The sequence below is a fragment of the Myxine glutinosa genome, chromosome 13, assembly GCF_964187855.1.
Source record: "Myxine glutinosa chromosome 13, kmMyxGlut1.1, whole genome shotgun sequence".
NCBI classification, from domain to species: domain Eukaryota; kingdom Metazoa; phylum Chordata; class Myxini; order Myxiniformes; family Myxinidae; genus Myxine; species Myxine glutinosa.
In genome coordinates, this window is record NC_136273.1 from 62701452 (window position 1) to 62718485 (window position 17034).

At 45.2% G+C, this 17034-nt stretch overlaps 1 protein-coding gene across 1 annotated transcript in view; it reads left to right on the forward strand.

Moving 5' to 3' along the window:
• Positions 1-17034, forward strand: part of LOC144888693 (uncharacterized) — a 1025555-nt gene that overhangs the window by 59594 nt on the left and 948927 nt on the right. The window lies entirely within an intron of this gene.

Genomic DNA, 17034 nt, shown 5'->3' on the forward strand with positions numbered 1-17034 from the left:
GTGCGACCCGTACGTTCCGTGCACGAACTCACGGGGACTTCACGTGTCCAAAGGTAATTACGCGGCCAGGTAACTCCTCTCGCCAAACGGGTTTCGGAACGCCCCTGTTTTCCGCGCAGCGCAAGGTCGATTCCACCTTCTCGTCGTCGCGGGGCGAGGAAGAACTATCCCCGTCCTTTTTCTCCTCGTGTCTTTTTCTTCTCCCGTTTCCGGCCACTTCCGTTTCCGGCCACTGGTTCCGAAGGGCTCCTGACCCTCCCATCACAACAACCCTTAATATAATACACACGGATAAGCAACCTGAATGGTACTTCACATACATTCCCATAAATATGTAACAGTTATCGATGCCTACGAGTCTGGGAAGGGATTTAAAAAGATCTCCAAACAATTTGAAATCAATCATTCGACTGTCCGGAAGATCATCTACAAATGGAGAAGATTCCAAACAACTGCCAACTTGTTCAGGCCAGGCCTACATGGTCACATGATTGTAACCATGTAGGCCTGGCATGAGATAGATCCCACATGTAGGCGTGAGAATGAAGATAGATCCCACTAGAGCCAAGTTCAGCCCCAGAACAGACCGCAAGATGCTGAAAGAAGTCTCTAAGAACCCCAGAATGTCATCACGGGACCTACAGGTAGCTCTTGCCACTGTTGATGTCAAAGTGCACGAGTCTACCATCAGAAAGAGGCTGCACAAATTTGATCTACATGGGAGGTGTGCCAGGAGGAAACCTTTGCTGTCCAGAAAGAACATCAGGGCAAGACTGACGTTTTCCAATGAACACCGAGGCAAAGACCAGCACTTCTGGAACAATGTGCTCTGGACGGATGAGTCAAAGGTAGAGCTATTTGGCCACAGTACCAGAAGACATGTTTGGCGAAAACCAAAGACAGCATTTGACCCCAACAAACCCCTCAAACATCGCACAGCTGAAAGAATTCTGCATGGAGGATTGGGCAAAAATTTCTCCCAGTCGATGTCAGAGACTGGTAGACAGTTATAAGAAACGCCGACTTGAGGTTGTTTCTGCCAAAGGGGGCAATACCACCTATTAGAGCCAAGGGTGTACTTACTTTTTCCACATGCGAAATTTGCATTTATGTTTATTTGAATTATACAATGGACTCCAAAATGTAAATGTTTCATGATATTTGTTATATTATATCACCTTTATCTATCGATATTGTTGAAATGAAGATCAAATAGCTGAATGTTGAAATATGTTTAAAAAAAGTGAAAACTTTACATGGGGTGTACTTACTTTTTCACGTGAATGTACATGGTAATGGTCATATGATTGTAATAGGATACATGGTCATGGTCCCATGATTGTAATGGGCTACATGGTCATGGTCCCATGATTCTAATAGGATACATGGTAATGGTCCCATGATTCTAATAGGATACATGGTAATGGTCACATGATTCTCATAGGCTACATTGTCAATGGTCATGGTCACATGATTGTAATCGGCTAATGGAATATCAATAAAATGTGAGATCACGAATAACAAAAATACATTTGTGTAAAATAAATGTTTGTATTATGATTGACTGGCAACGGTACCCGCTCTTCGGGCGGCGCTTCATTTGGGAGGCCCAAATGAAAATACTGGTGTGCAGCTGTGTTACGTACTTGTTCCTGCTTCCGATAGTCCTCGTCTAGCCAAGCCTTCTTTCTTACAACAGCTTCCTTGGACGTTTTCGTGGATGAAGATTTCCGTTTGGGAGGCATTTTACCGGTTTATCTGAAACAGCACCCGCCCAGAAACACATAGGCCTACCAGAGAAAACAAATCGCTTGGGCAATGGGCTCTCCAATGGGTGGGGGCGGAGATGAGATCACTTCCGCTTAGTAACAGCGTCACGTGCCCTAGAGCGATGAAAACAATCACGCCGCGCGCTTGCAGTGTGTGTGCTTTGTGTTTGCAGACTTGCGCAGGGAAGTGCTAGATTTTGTGTTGTTGCAACGGTTTAACTTACGAATTCCGTCACATACTACTGGCCACTTATATCAACATGTCTTACAACTATTTTGACAATCTTCCAAGCGAAGCTAAAGAGAGATACGAGATCAAATTATCGGCAATTGGCCTTGCAATTTGTCAGTACCGGTTACCGGCAAGTGCGTGGATCAACGACCCGACGGCCTGGCCGGATGTTCAGTTCGCGGATGTGTACATGTACCTCACGAGTACACCAGGTATGAAAGTACATCTGGGTACTTTCACCCTCTGACACCTGACAACCGAAGGGCCGATGAAAGCAAACACGCGGAGCAATGCGTGCGTACATGTGTATACATGCGTGATACACACAAGTTACTTATGTTGCGTTGCAGCTTTCACTGAATTTATGAACGGTTTGCTATTTTTTCGCATGTTCTTTTTCCTGAGAATATTTCCATTTGTTGTACATATCCTATGCGTCTTCATCAGTTGTTATAGAGTTAAAATGCCTCGAAACTGTATAGCGTTTGGCTGCCCTAATCAGTCTGTCGAGAGATAAGAAACGATCTTTCTTTGAAATCCCAAAACGACTACGCAGTCCAGAGAGAAGAGACCGGTGGTTGGCCGCGATCAGCCGTGAGAATGAAGATAGATCCCACTGGAGTCCAGTCAATTCAAGGCCGATCTGCTCTGATCATTTCGTCTCAGGTAAGGTTTATGATTATTACCGTTGCATGTTTGGGCTGCAGTGAAGTCAAAGAAATTATTGCAAATTTAAGGATAATGCTTGGCTGAATGAGTGATATTTTACTGTTATTGTTAAAGATGTCAAGATGTCACTATTTCTCATTTTGTGTTTGTTTGTTTAATTTTTGCAGGTCGACCTTCGAAGGATGCACTTCATCCTGATTATGTTCCGTCGATATTCCCTCATCGTCCTCACAGCCTACAGAAAGCAGAGCACAGCCTGAAGCGATACCAACGCCATGAAGACACATCTTCCAAGCGAAAATGTAAACAGCGATTGGACTTTGAGGAGACTTTAAGTGAGAGAAACACTGCTACTGATTTAGGTGTTGCCCTTCTTGATGAGCATACAGCACAGGCAACTGACAATGACATATCAACCCAGACACATGAAACGAGAGCAAACACTAATCACAAATCTTCATGAAGAAATTCAAAATTTGACACAGGAGAAGGAGGAGGCCATTCAACATCTAGATGAACTTAAAGTTAGATACAAAGGAGTTCAGCTATCGAGTTGTGTCATTAAGGACAATGATGCGAAGTCCCGTTTTTACACAGGTTTGACATGGGCTGTGTTTCTTCAGACTTTCAATTTTTTGGCTAGCCATGTGAGTGGGAGGACAAAGGACAGTCTAGCCTCCATAGATCAGTTCTTCATAACTCTTGTTCGACTTCGCCTGGACTTGCCATTTGAACTTATTTCAGATATTGCTGCTTGTGGGGAGACCACAGTTAGAGACTATTTTTGGAAGTGGATCGATGTGATGTATGCTAAATTGTCATTTTTACTCAAGTGGCCAGAAAAGGATGCAGCTGCACAGACACTTCCACCAGAATTTAAAGTGTTATATCCACGTTTGACTGGCATAGTAGACTGTTTTGAGATTTTCATTGAAAATGCAGGAAATCTACTAGCGCGTCAGCAAACTTACTCCAACTACAAAAAACACGACGGCAAAAGTTTTCATTGCATGCAACCCTTTAGGGGCAATTACATATTTGTCAACAGCATGGGGAGGTCGAGTGTCTGATGTTGAACTTGTGCGCCGTTCTGAGTTTATGTCTCCTGAACTTCATTGGCCACATGACCAGATTTTGGCAGATAGGGGGTTCACTCTGCAGGAAGACTTTGCTGTAAGATGTGGGGTGGAACTAGTGATACCTGCCTTCACCAAAGGAAAGAAGCAACTGTCGGCATCTGAGGTTGAAGTATCACGGCAGATGTCCTCCATCCGCATCCATGTTGAGAGGGTAATAGGACTTTAAAAGAAACGCTACACAATTCTCCAAGGGACTTTGCCTATCCAAATGATAAAAACTCTGAAATAAAAGATGAAACGGACCAAGTGGGGGAGGCAAGCATCGATAGACTGCTAAGAGTATGTGCAGTGTTAGTCAATCTTGGTGGAAGCATTGTATATAAAGGATGATGGCTTCATTTGCTAATATCAAATTGTGTACAGATTGATGTCATACTGTCACATGTATATGTTATTTGTTCTTTTTTTATTTGGTTCAGGTTCTTTCCAGCTCACTCCATTTAAGCTTCGTATTTTGTTCAATGTACACATTTGGGACAGCCCCTTAATAAACAACATTTGCAACTGTAATTTGTATTGTTTGCTGCAATTATTCTTTAAATTTCTTGGAGTTGTCGACTGACTAGAATGTGATGAGAGTTGCCTTTTAAGTGTTTCATTTTTAGTCATTGATTTTGTTGAGATGTGATTTATGATTATTTTTACCTGTAAGTAATGTAATGCGTGCATATTCTGTTTGTAATTTGAAATTGTGTATGAGCAATATCTGTGCGAGTATGCGAGTTTGGCAAGACGTGTTTTTTTCTTTCTTTCATTTTTTAAAGTGCAATCAACAAACCTATCCACTTACTATTGGAAATTATAAGTTACCCTTAATGTACCTTTATGTTGGTAAATACAAACAAATTTAAAAATAAGCACTTATAACAAAAGTGTCTTCTAAAAGTGTTGGAAAACATTTCAATAACCCGTTTATATGAATCAATGATTTTGAGGGAGGATCATATAAAATAATGAAAATAAGCTGGAATTAACCTTACTTAAAATTAACGCATTGAATTTCTGTTGCTCCAATCACATGCAATAAAATACACCCACACACAAAATACAACCAACTTCTATCTGAATCAGTGATATAAATGAAATACTTCAAATGGTAGTGATATAAAAAAACACAATGGTGTTATTTTGGTTCGAGCAGTGAATATACATTTTCTTCTATAAATTTATTTCAACGACATGCAATGTTTCTCTTTCAATTAAAAAAAAATTTCATTCACATCCCACCCCTTCACTCGCATTTTCTTCTCAAAAAAAATACTGCACTGTCTCATAACATTTACACATGTGAAAACAATTACAAATATAATGACCTACACAATGAATTTCATGGTGTCAACTTTATTTCATTTATTATTTCTTGTACTTTGTCTTCACAGAACCTTGATTATACTTGTACTTCATTTCTAACTTATGAAATGAACGAGGTAATGTAGGCATTATAGGTATTACATGTAAATTATATTGAAAGTACAATACATGATATCAAGTATTTCATGTTTGAATTTCCTTTTCGTGGCAGCATTTCTTACAGTACCATGTGCCTTTCGGTGCTGTCTTCCTAGCTGGACGTATGCAATTCTAGTGTACCCACTCAAACGGGCAAGACCGCCCATCGCATCCAACTAGAACAGAAACTCCATCCCACTTCTTCCTGCAATAGCAATATATCCGTTCATCACGCTTAACTTGTGCATTTGCATGTTCTACACATCTAGTGAGGAGTTCATGTGTGATGTGACGTTTCCAGAATCCTTCAAGCATTGACAGAATTTTGCTGAGGAACATATCATTGCGAACAATTGTCTGATGCAGAAGAGAGTCTTTCACATATACAACAAACTCACAGGCCTGCACATTGTGAACATATATTTCTAGCTGAACTTGTGTGTAGTACTGGTGTTCCTCTTTCAAGTGTCCACCATACATGTAGGATGCCTTGTCATAAACAAATTCCTCTGCTTCTTTGTCCTTTGCTGAATACGGGCACTTGATTTCTAAAATCCTTGTCCCATGACAGGAGCACTTAACAATGCTGACAACCATGGCTTGTCCTCGCATATCACCATCCCGCAGTGCGAGAGTTCACAGTTTTCATGATATTGTCCGAGGAGTTGACCTGCTAACTGGAATACCTCGGGTTCCTTTTTGCGGCCATAAGTGAGGGGGGCTGAATGTATCTCTGAAGGATTCGGTTTTGTCAATCTGAGGATGGCGGATGGAGCTGGGCTGTCCTGGTTAGTGTGTAGGATGGTATGAGCAGAAGAGGCAGTGATACGACCAGCTCGGTGTTCATGCCAGATGGTGGTCTTTGCCTGGAGTCGAGTTTTCTGTTCCAAAAATTCAGATTCGCTTCTGTTTAGTGCCAAAGATGTCGCTAGTTCCTCACATTTTCTTTTCAGTTCTGCAGAATGTAGTTGTTTGTTAGTCTCTTTGTAATGTGACCGCAATGTCAACGGCAGATGCGGTGTTGGTGGTAGAATCCGTTGAGACTCGAACGCAGCTGAAGTTGGCGAGAATAGTGAAAGGGCAACAGGAGGGCATTCATTGGTGCTGAGTAGTTTAAGGAAACTCTGCTGTTCATCTACAGAAGGCTGAGTCATATGTGATGTGGGCCGTCTCTTTCTTTTTTTCAAATCCACTTTTTTGATAGCATCCTGGTTGTAGAAACCAATGTTATGGATTGGAGCTGGCTGAACCTTATCCGTGTGGTAATTATTCCACTCACACGGCTTGCTTGTACAGGCCACTGATGTCAGCCCTAAACGAACTGCTGCCTCCACCTTGAGGAGCAAGGCAGCAATGTGTGAACAGGACTCGCCAAGCCTGGAGGGGAGAGACAAAATAAAATTATATTAAGTACTTACACGGCCCAATTTATTGTAAATTATATGAATATGAAATACTATAGTCTTGATAGAAAGTGATATTTTCAGTAGCTGTGATGTAATGAAAATACTAACTGAAGTTAAAAGTAATAGTTTTATATTTAAACTTACCCAGCCACGCAAGTGCAGTGGGCAGCTTGCACTACTCCGTCACTGTTTGTGGCTAGCCATGGGCGATGTGAAGGGTCATTAGCCCGCTGTGATGGACGTACATCAGCTTTCAAGATAATCAACCCTGTTGCAGACTTGACATGATGTACTGTCTGCACGAAGCCAGCAGTGAAGTACCGATGGGCCTCCAGTGACTTCTAAGCCTTCATCGCTTGATGTGTGTACACGCCTGGATTGGAGAGAACATTAAAGTAACATTTGGGCAAGTCTTTCAGGAAAAGAGTACGAAGTCTAGCCTTTGGTATGACAGCTATATCCCCTCAACCGCCCCCTCCCCCAAGTACCGGTTTGACAATCTTCTCAACATTACTAGACCTAATCATACTCGCACACAGATCTGCACAGACTCAGTCTGGAATAAATTACATGTCACAGGAACAAACTACACACATAACATGACAGAAAGTTACACAAAATTAACAAATTAATTTCATTTTTAGATCATGATTTTCTTTTGCCAAGTATGAGCTGAACTACTTAAACTCTTTACAAAGAATGTAAAGTTCTTTGTTGCAATAAATAGAAATATTATTAGCATATAACACATTTCATACCTGGTGTGCTCGAGGTACATGTACACATCCGCGAAATGAACATCCGGCCAGGCCGTCGGGTCGTTGATCCACGCACTTGCCGGTAACCGGTGCGGACAAATTGCAAGGCCAATTGCCGATAATTTGGTCTCGTATCTCTCTTTTGCTTCGCTTGGAAGATTGTCAAAATAGTTGTAAGACATGTTGATATAAGTGGCCAGTAGTATGTGACGAAATTCGGAAGTTAAACCGTTGCAACAACACAAAATCTAGCACTTTCCTGCGCAAGTCTGCAAGCACAAAGCACACACACTGCAAGCGTGCGGCGCGATTGTTTTCATCGCTCTAGGGCACGTGACGCCGTTACTAAGCGGAAGTGACGTCACTCCGCCCCCACCCATATTCGATGTGTTCACGGTTTGAATTACATCACGTAACGATTGTGACGATGTGATGATGTTTGTGTTCACGGTAGTGTTTGATGTGATGGTTTGAACGTAATTTCGTAATGTTTTTCGTTTTTATTTTCGTAATCGTTTAATGAACGTTTAATGAGCGTAAGAATAGCGTGATGATCTAAATGAATGAATGAATGTAATGAATGTAATTTATAATTCGATGCGAAGCGAAAGACACCCCAGAGCTGTCACATTCACAATCGCTCTGTAGTATACGTGTACGTAAAACCGATACGTGTTTCCTACATTGTAAAAACCACCAAGTCAACAGTTAAAAGGATTTTGCGCCGATAGGTGTTACGGCCTTGGCAAGATCGATGAAGACAGCGATCTGTTGGCTCATACACCACCCAAATAGCTATGTTGAATTCTCTCATGTAGAGATTAAACTCACGTCGTTTGAACTTTGGCAGAGGTCATTATTTACTTTTAATGATGTTTATATACGAATCAAAAAGAAGATAATTGGTTTTGGGTCATCCTTTCCGCATATCTCATGGGATTGTGAATTGGAGAGACGACCGTGATGGCAGGGAGGGGGTTGGCATTCTCTCAAGCAGGGATTCAACCCATGTCCTTATAAAAGGTCTTTGTCCGAGGTCACCGAGTCCGATCGGTGCAGCTGTGCAGTGATCGGTGCAGCCGTTTGTGCAGTACCTGGGAAAATAGCATTATGCGGAGTCCAAAACTGAAAATGCTGGAGGCCAAAGCTGAAATTGGAAAAACAATATAGCATATTTTACTCCAGCGGGTCCCAGGATTACCCACCCAAAATATCGTTGCGATCGGTTCAGCCGTTTTTGTGGTACCTGCGAATGGACGGACAGACGGACATTTGGTGAATTATAGTATGATGCCAACACAGCAACTCACGTACAGTCATTGTCCAACTTAAAACAAGCGTGTCTCTATCGTGACGTGTGATGATGAGGTGTTTTGAATTGCACAATGGGAGTAGGTAATTACCTGAAAGTGAGGTAATTTTAATAACGTGGTGGTGAGGTGTTTTTGATAACGTGGCATGTACATGGTGGTGAGGTGTTTTGAATCATGTGTGGTGTTTGCATCTGGTGATGAGGTGTTTTGAATCGTGTGTGGTGTTTGCGTCTGGTGATGAGGTGTTTTGAATCGTGTGTGGTGGTGAGTTATTTTGAATTACGTTGTGGTAAGGTCTTGTATTTAATATACAGTACGCATATCTGTGCAATGTCTGTCATGTCCCTTCACTGAACTACTCCCACAAACTTTGTGTAATCATCCCAAACCTCCAGTCTGCTCCTTCCCCTCCAGTGTGTACGTGCAAAGGGGTTCCCTTTTGATTTTTTTGATTTCTTAAACTTAAATCTTCAACTTAATTTGCTTATAAAAATCTAATATCACGAATATTACAAATACATTTGTGCAAAATAAATGTTTGTATTATGGTTGGTGTAAATCATGACATCACAGTGTGGTGTTGTGCATGGAAGGTACGCTAGAGTATGCGTGGCCAAGAGGAGGAGGAGTTCCGGGTAAAGGATGGAGTGTGGAGAGGATTGGAACGGGACGTGCGTTCGATGTTGGATTGAATAAAACAGTTGGACCTTACTGGATTCTTCTTACTGAACTTTACGATACAACAAACTGGTGACGAGAATAGGACTGAACTTGAATCCACCGACACCCTTTCTGCAAAACCTGGGTGAGCCTTTGATGCCTTTTACGGCCTGGACTCGTGTCTTTGAAAACTTCGTGCTGGCGATACAGGAGAATACACTGGCTGACGCGAGAAAGCGCGCACTTTTGATACATTGCTTGGGCACTGAAGGTCAGATACTCTTCTATACATTAACAGTAGCTGATAATAGCTATGAGACTGCACTTGCGGCCTTGAGGAATTTTTTTGTCCCAAGAGTTAATGTCGTGGCAGAACGATATAAATTTCGGCAACGTGGTCAGGAAAATGGCGAATCTACGTCACAATACATTGCTTCATTAAGGGAGATGGTCGTCACATGTGAGTTTGGAGAGCTGGCAGACGAAATAATCTGGGCCCAGCTGGTCGAGTAAACAAATTCACCTCACATTAGAGAGCGGTTACTGCGAGAAACGGGACTCACATTACAGAAAGCTATAACCATCGCTACACAGACTGAGTCGGCAAGGGCGGAGGCCAAGATCATAGGCCAAGGGGCTTCTAGCGCCAGGCCACACATACACCCTGTGCAAACACAGGATTCGCAGAGCAGCAAAAGACCCTTTAGTCTCGCTGGGAGAGGTATATCAGATCAGCGATCCCAACCGGCTCAAGGGAAGACGTGTTATAGATGTGGTTCTGTAAACCACACAGCTAATTACTATGGATGCCCAGCAAAGGATGCACAGTGCAACAGCTGCAAAAAGAGAGGACATTTTGATAAAGTATGCCGGAGCTCAAAACACGTTCACGAAGTGACTGTACTGGACGTGAATGTGTTGAGTGTAGACAATAGGACTCGAGATGCTGATAAGATAATGTGCACTGTACATGTTACTGCTGCCGGGGGAGAGCCCATGGACATTGAACTAATGTTAGATACAGGCTCGGCAGTATCGATACTTCCTGAATCTGTCTGCAGGCAATGTTTCAATAATGTGTCACTGACTGAGCCAAAACTACACCTGGTTAGCTACCTGAGAAACCCGATTCCTGTGCGTGGTTGCCTGCATGCCAATGTGACTTTCGAGAATCACTGTGCACCTGCTGAATTCTACATAGTGTGGAGCGGCACTGCCATTCTGGGCAGAGACCTGGTTGCTGCACTCGACATGCAATTGCTGAATGGTCGCATCACTTCTACCACCAAAAACAGGGCAAATCGAACTCCAGTGGCAAATGTTACAGGTGACCGCAAGGACACCCTGGGCTGTGCAAAGGGGTTTATTCATCACGTTAAAATACGACCCAATGTGACTCCAGTCCAGCAAAAGCTGCGCCGCTTGCCTTTTTCTGTGAGAGATGCTGTTTCTCAGGAGTTGAAAAAGCTCGTTAAATTGGATGTAATTGAGCCAATTGAATCTTCAGAGTGGGTTTCACCAATTGTAGTGACAATGAAGAAAAACGGAGGGTTCGCCTGTGTGTGGATTTAAGAGAACCAAATAAAGCGGTGGTGATTGACAGATATCCTCTTCCGCATATGGAGGAGATGTTTGCCAAGCTGCGAGGCAGCACACCTTTCTCCACACTGGATCTGCAAAGTGCGTACCACCAGGTTGTATTGCATGAACACAGCAGGTACCTCACTGCCTTCATTACGCACGAGGGACTGTTTCGCTACAAACGAATCCCTTACGGGCTCGCTTCAGCACCCAGTTGTTTCCAGAGGATGATGTCAGACATTTTAAAAAAACCAGCCCGGAGCTCGGTGTTACCTAGACGATGTAATCGTTTTTGTAGGAACTCCCGAAGCACATGATAAAAACCTCAGAGAGGTACTACAACGTATCAATGCAGCTGGGCTGAAACTGAACCTTTTAAAATGCCACTTCAGACAGATGGAGTTGTCATTTTTAGGACATGTGGTGTCACACGCAGGACTGAAACCTGACCCTGCTCATGTTGTTGCGGTGTCACAAGCACCCCCACCAAAAGACGTGCAGAGTTTACGCTCTTTTCTCGGACTCACGTCATGGTATGCAAAATTCATCCCTAACTATGCATCGGTCATGGAACCTCTGTGAGAATTACTACAGGGACCATCCACCTTCTCCTGGTCAGTCAAGGCACAGCAAAGTTTAGACTCGGTTAAAGAACTGATTGTCAGTAGTCCAGCTCTCGCTCTTTTTGATCCAGAGCTATACACCATAGTGACAACTGATGCCTCTGATTATGGTCTTGGAGTGGTCCTGACGAAAATCCACGCTGACAAAACAGAGAAAACCATCGCATTTGCATCCCAAACGCTGACTGAATCGGAAAGAAAATATTCCACGGGGGAAAAGGAAGCGCTTGGATGCGTGTTGGCGACAGAGAAGTGGAGGACTTATCTCTGGGGCAGACATTTCACATTACGCACTGACCACAGTCCTCTCACTACTCTGCTTTCCACAAAAGGATTGGGAAGAGCGGGAATGCGCGTGGCCAGATGGTCCGCACGGCTTCTGTCATTTAATTAGGACATTCAGTACAAGCCTGGCTCTGAAAATGTAACAGCTGATTGCTTGTCTCACCTGCCACTGCCTACTTCAGAGCCAAGCCTGGAGGATGATGTTGAGGTTGTCGCGCTCACATCAACACTCACTGCTGTGAAGCTGAAGATTTCAAAACTGCCTGTATTTCCTGCCCTGTTCAAGCAAAGCTGCGGGAAATGCTTACAAAGTGCTGGCCGAAAACGTCGAAAGGCCTGGATCCTGATCTCCTTCCTTACTTCAGATTGCAAAATGAACTCTCATTTATACAAGAGGACTGCATGATGAGAGGTACTCACCGCCTTCTTGTCTCGGATGTGTTACATATTTATGTGAATGTATGTGAATTACCATTCAGGTCTTTGCTTATCCGTGTGTAGTATATTAAGGGTTGTTGTGGTTGGAGGGTCAGGAGCCCTTCTGAAATAGTGGCCGGAAACGGAAGTGACCGGAAACGGAAGAGGAAAAGACACGAGGAAAAAAAGGACGAGTATTCTTCTTCCTCGCCCCGCTCCGACGAAAGGGGGGATTGATTGAGCCGTGTGGAAAAGCGGCGTTCCCGAGCCTGTCTGGCGAGAGGAGTTACCGGGACGGATACCTGCCCGGTGGACGTCAAACTGTCGTGTGGCCGTGCACCGACCCAGCGTTTGGCGCCGTTCGCGACACCGTCTAAAAAGACGCGTACGGGTCGCCCGTTGGGGCCTAACACGCCTTGCAAGCGGCGTGGGGCTTTTGGCTTGCTTTCCCGTACCCGCTTCGCGTGGCCACGAGGGGCTGCAGCCGGGGTGCCTGGTAGCGGTACGATACCTGCCCGGTGGAAACACGTCCACCCGGGGTTCGTTCAACCGCCCGAGTGCGGCGACGCCGACCATCATCTTGGTCAGGAGGGGCCCAGAGACATTGTGCGGGACCGAGACCAAAAGGGGGTCGTGAGTACTCACCGGGACACACATATATAAGATGGCCATCTTAATCATAGGGAATTGATTGTGGATTGGGAATTGTTGATGGTTGTGTATTGTTGATTGCTCGGGGAAAATCTCCGTGGTTGTGTCATTGAAATTGTATGGTATCATTACCATTGAAATATATCCTTGAACATCAGTTGTCTCTTGGGTGAAATTCATATGGATTGCGTGGCGAAAGCGCATATATAATACAGCTTTCTGGCGAAGTTCCTCTCACGGTCCGGGGGTCACCGAGACCAGGTATTCACCGAGGGGACCACGTAACAGAATTGGGGGCTCGTCCAAATTACGATTTGCGGTTTCGCAATTGGGTCTACGTCCGGGATCTAAAATTGTATAACATAATAAAATAATAATATTTTATTAATTAAAATTTATTAATTAATTAATTAATTGGTAAATATTTTTTTTGAGAAATTGGGGTAAAGTCTTGGGTGAAGGTTAACAGGTGTTAACGATAGGCACCATGGCGTTTGTGGCACAGAACTTTGTGGTAACCCCGAGTGAGGCACAGTTCCGAGCGTTGCTAAAGTCGGACCTCTTGAAATTGGCCAAACATTTTAACTTGGAGGTCCGAACTAATTTGAGGAAGGCAGAGTTGCAGGCCACGGTGATACAATCTATGGTGGGATTAGGAACATGGGACGAGTTAGCCTGGGAGTGGCTACCCGAAGAACCAGAAGACGTTGAGCTCCGGAAACTGGAGTTGCAATTACGGAGCCAGGAACGGATCAAAGAAGAAGAAAGGAAAGCAGAAAAGGAAAGAGCAGAAGAAGAAAGGAAAGCAGAAAAGGAAAGAGCAGAAGAAGAAAGGAAAGCAGAAAAGGAAAGAGCAGAAGAAGAAAGGAAAGCAGAAAAGGAAAGAGCAGAAGAAGATAGGAAAGCAGAAAAGGAAAGAGCAGAAGAAGAAAGGAAAGCAGAAAAGGAAAGATCAGAAGAGGAAAGGAAAGCAGAAGAGAGGAGAGAAGAGAAACAAGCAGAGGAAAGGAGAGTGGAACGAGAACTCCAGGAAAGGTTAGAAGGGAGAAAAGCAGAGGAGAGGAGAGCTGCAAGGGACCTCGAAGCAGAGGAGAGAAAAGCGGAAAGGGAATTAAAGGAACGTGACATGCAGCTTCAGCAAGAAATCAAATTCAAGGAGCTGGAGTTAATGAGAGAACGGGGAGAGGCACCACCCTTGCTGACGGGGTCGACACCTAACCAGAAAACCTGGGATGTGGGCAGACATGTGAGGCTGGTTCCACCGTTCAGTGAAAAAGAAGTCGCGAAATTTTTTCCACACTTTGAGAAAGTGGCTCGACAATTAAACTGGCCGGAGGAGGCCTGGACCATACTCGTGCAAAGTGTGCTGGTGGGGAAAGCTCAGGAAATTTATTCGGCGCTACCAATGGACCAATGTGCAGATTATGAGGTACTGAAGACGCACATCCTCAAGGCGTATGAGTTGGTTCCGGAAGCTTACAGGCAAAAATTCAGGAATGCCAGGAAGAGGGAGAGTGAGACCCATGTGGAGTTTGCCAGAGTGAAAGAAAACATGTTTGATCGGTGGTGTGAGTCAAAAGGAGTCGGGAAAGACTTCGAAACATTGCGGGACTTGATCCTGGTGGAAGAATTCCAGCAGTGTGTCCACGAGGACATCAAAGTGTACCTGCAGGAAAAGAAAGTGCCAAAGTTGTGGGACGCAGCCACCATGGCAGATGATTATGCCTTAACCCACCGAATAGGGGTCCACGAACCTAACTCCTCGCCTAGATCTCCGCAGGGGAGGTGGGGAACAGCAGGTGCGGAGAACGACCATACATGGCGGCGGCCTCGAGATGATTATGGGGACAACTATGATACCCCACCTGTTCGAAATCAGAGGGATGCGGGCCCAAGACAAACTTATAGTTCGGGGGGCCCGAGGCAGACCACGAGTTTTTCCTCCGGGCCTACTTGCGCTTTTTGCAAGAAACCTGGACACTTGATGTCCAGTTGTTACCGCATGAAAAGCGAAGACCCAGAGCGGAGTCCGACTACTACGACTCCAAACGCAATGGCCATTGTGAGAAATCGCCATCAAAAGGGTTACCAACCATTTATTTCAGAGGGGTTTGTGTCACGGGATGGAGCCTCGACTAACCGGAAACCGGTTAGGATATTGAGGGACACAGGGGCACATCAATCTTTAATGCTTGAAGGCATTTTGCCATGGTCCGAGGAGACGGCAACGGGGGATAGTGTTCGTTTACAGGGGATCGGGGGCGGTGTTAGTGCTCCCCTTCATGTCATCCATTTGGAGTCCGATTTGGTGTCAGGACCGGTCACCGTCGGTTTACAAGCCACGCTTCCTGTAGAGGGTGTATCTGTGGTTATCGGGAATGATTTGGCCGGGGGTCAAGTTTATGGTAACCTGAGGGTTGGTAAAGAGCTCAGCAGGGAAAATAACGCCACACCAGCTCGGGAGGGCGACAAAAGGGCCAAGTTATTTGTAGGGGGACTGAACTTCAAAACAGAGGAAGAAGTTCTGACCTCTGTCTTCAACAGATATGGGCCGCTGGTGGAAGTGCGGTTGGTAAGAGACTGGGAAACGCAACAGTCAAGAGGGTTCGGCTTTGTCACGTTTGCCAGCACAAAAGACGCCAGAGAGGCAGAGAAGAATTGGAATGGCAAGGATTTGGAGGGTCGGACCATAACAGTAGGGAAGGCATTTCGTAGGCGTCGATAGGTCTACAGGAGAGGACAACTGGGCGGTAGTTTTGGTGGTGGCGGCAATCAATATTATTTTGGAGGCTCCCTGAGTTACGGCCGCTCCCGAAGGAAGGATTGGCAAAGTAGTGGCCGAGAAGGAGACCGCTATTCATGGGACTACAGGGACAAGTGGTCCCACCCTAAGTATTAGGGAAGTTCTGAGAAGTTGAAGCACTGAATGCGGCGGAGCCGCCGAGCCAAGATTCCTACACGGATTAACCGTGAACGCCGTTCCTAAAGGCGTCCATGTAGTGAACTTTCATGCACGGACTAACCGTGAACTCCACGTTCCTAAAGGCATCCATGTAGTGAATACTCGGCTTGGCCTCCCGGAAAAAGTGCTATCGAGTGGCTTAACTTTGGATCTTTGATCAACCCCTTAACCTTCATTCACAAGAAACTGACGGTCAAAGTCAGAGGGTCATGAGATGGAGTTTGATTTGGCAGGGACAATGTCGTTGCTGGTGCTTAGTCCAGAGTGAGTAATCTGGAGGGGTTGTGGTGAAATTTTGGTTGCTTTATTTTAAAGTGATAACTGTGCCCGGGGGGAACTGATAATGTGGGGGGGTTGAGTTATCTGGTTTGTTCCTCCAAATTGGCCGGCAAAGAAAGTTTTCGCTGGGTTCAAACTTTCTTTCTTGAAGGGGGGGAGTGTTACATATTTATGTGAATGTATGTGAATTACCATTCAGGTCTTTGCTTATCCGTGTGTAGTATATTAAGGGTTGTTGTGGTTGGAGGGTCAGGAACCCTTCTGAAATAGTGGCCGGAAACGGAAGTGACCGGAAACGGAAGAGGAAAAGACACGAGGAAAAAAAGGACGAGTATTCTTCTTCCTCGCCCCGCTCCGACGAAAGGGGGGATTGATTGAGCCGTGTGGAAAAGCGGCGTTCCCGAGCCTGTCTGGCGAGAGGAGTTACCGGGACGGATACCTGCCCGGTGGACGTCAAACTGTCGTGTGGCCGTGCACCGACCCAGCGTTTGGCGCCGTTCGTGACACCGTCTAAAAAGACGCGTACGGGTCGCCCGTTGGGGCCTAACACGCCTTGCAAGCGGCGTGGGGCTTTTGGCTTGCTTTCCCGTACCCGCTTCGCGTGGCCACGAGGGGCTGCAGCCGGGGTGCCTGGTAGCGGTACGATACCTGCCCGGTGGAAACACGTCCACCCGGGGTTCGTTCAACCGCCCGAGTGCGGCGACGCCGACCATCATCTTGGTCAGGAGGGGCCCAGAGACATTGTGCGGGACCGAGACCAAAAGGGGGTCGTGAGTACTCACCGGGACACACATATATAAGATGGCCATCTTAATCATAGGGAATTGATTGTGGATTGGGA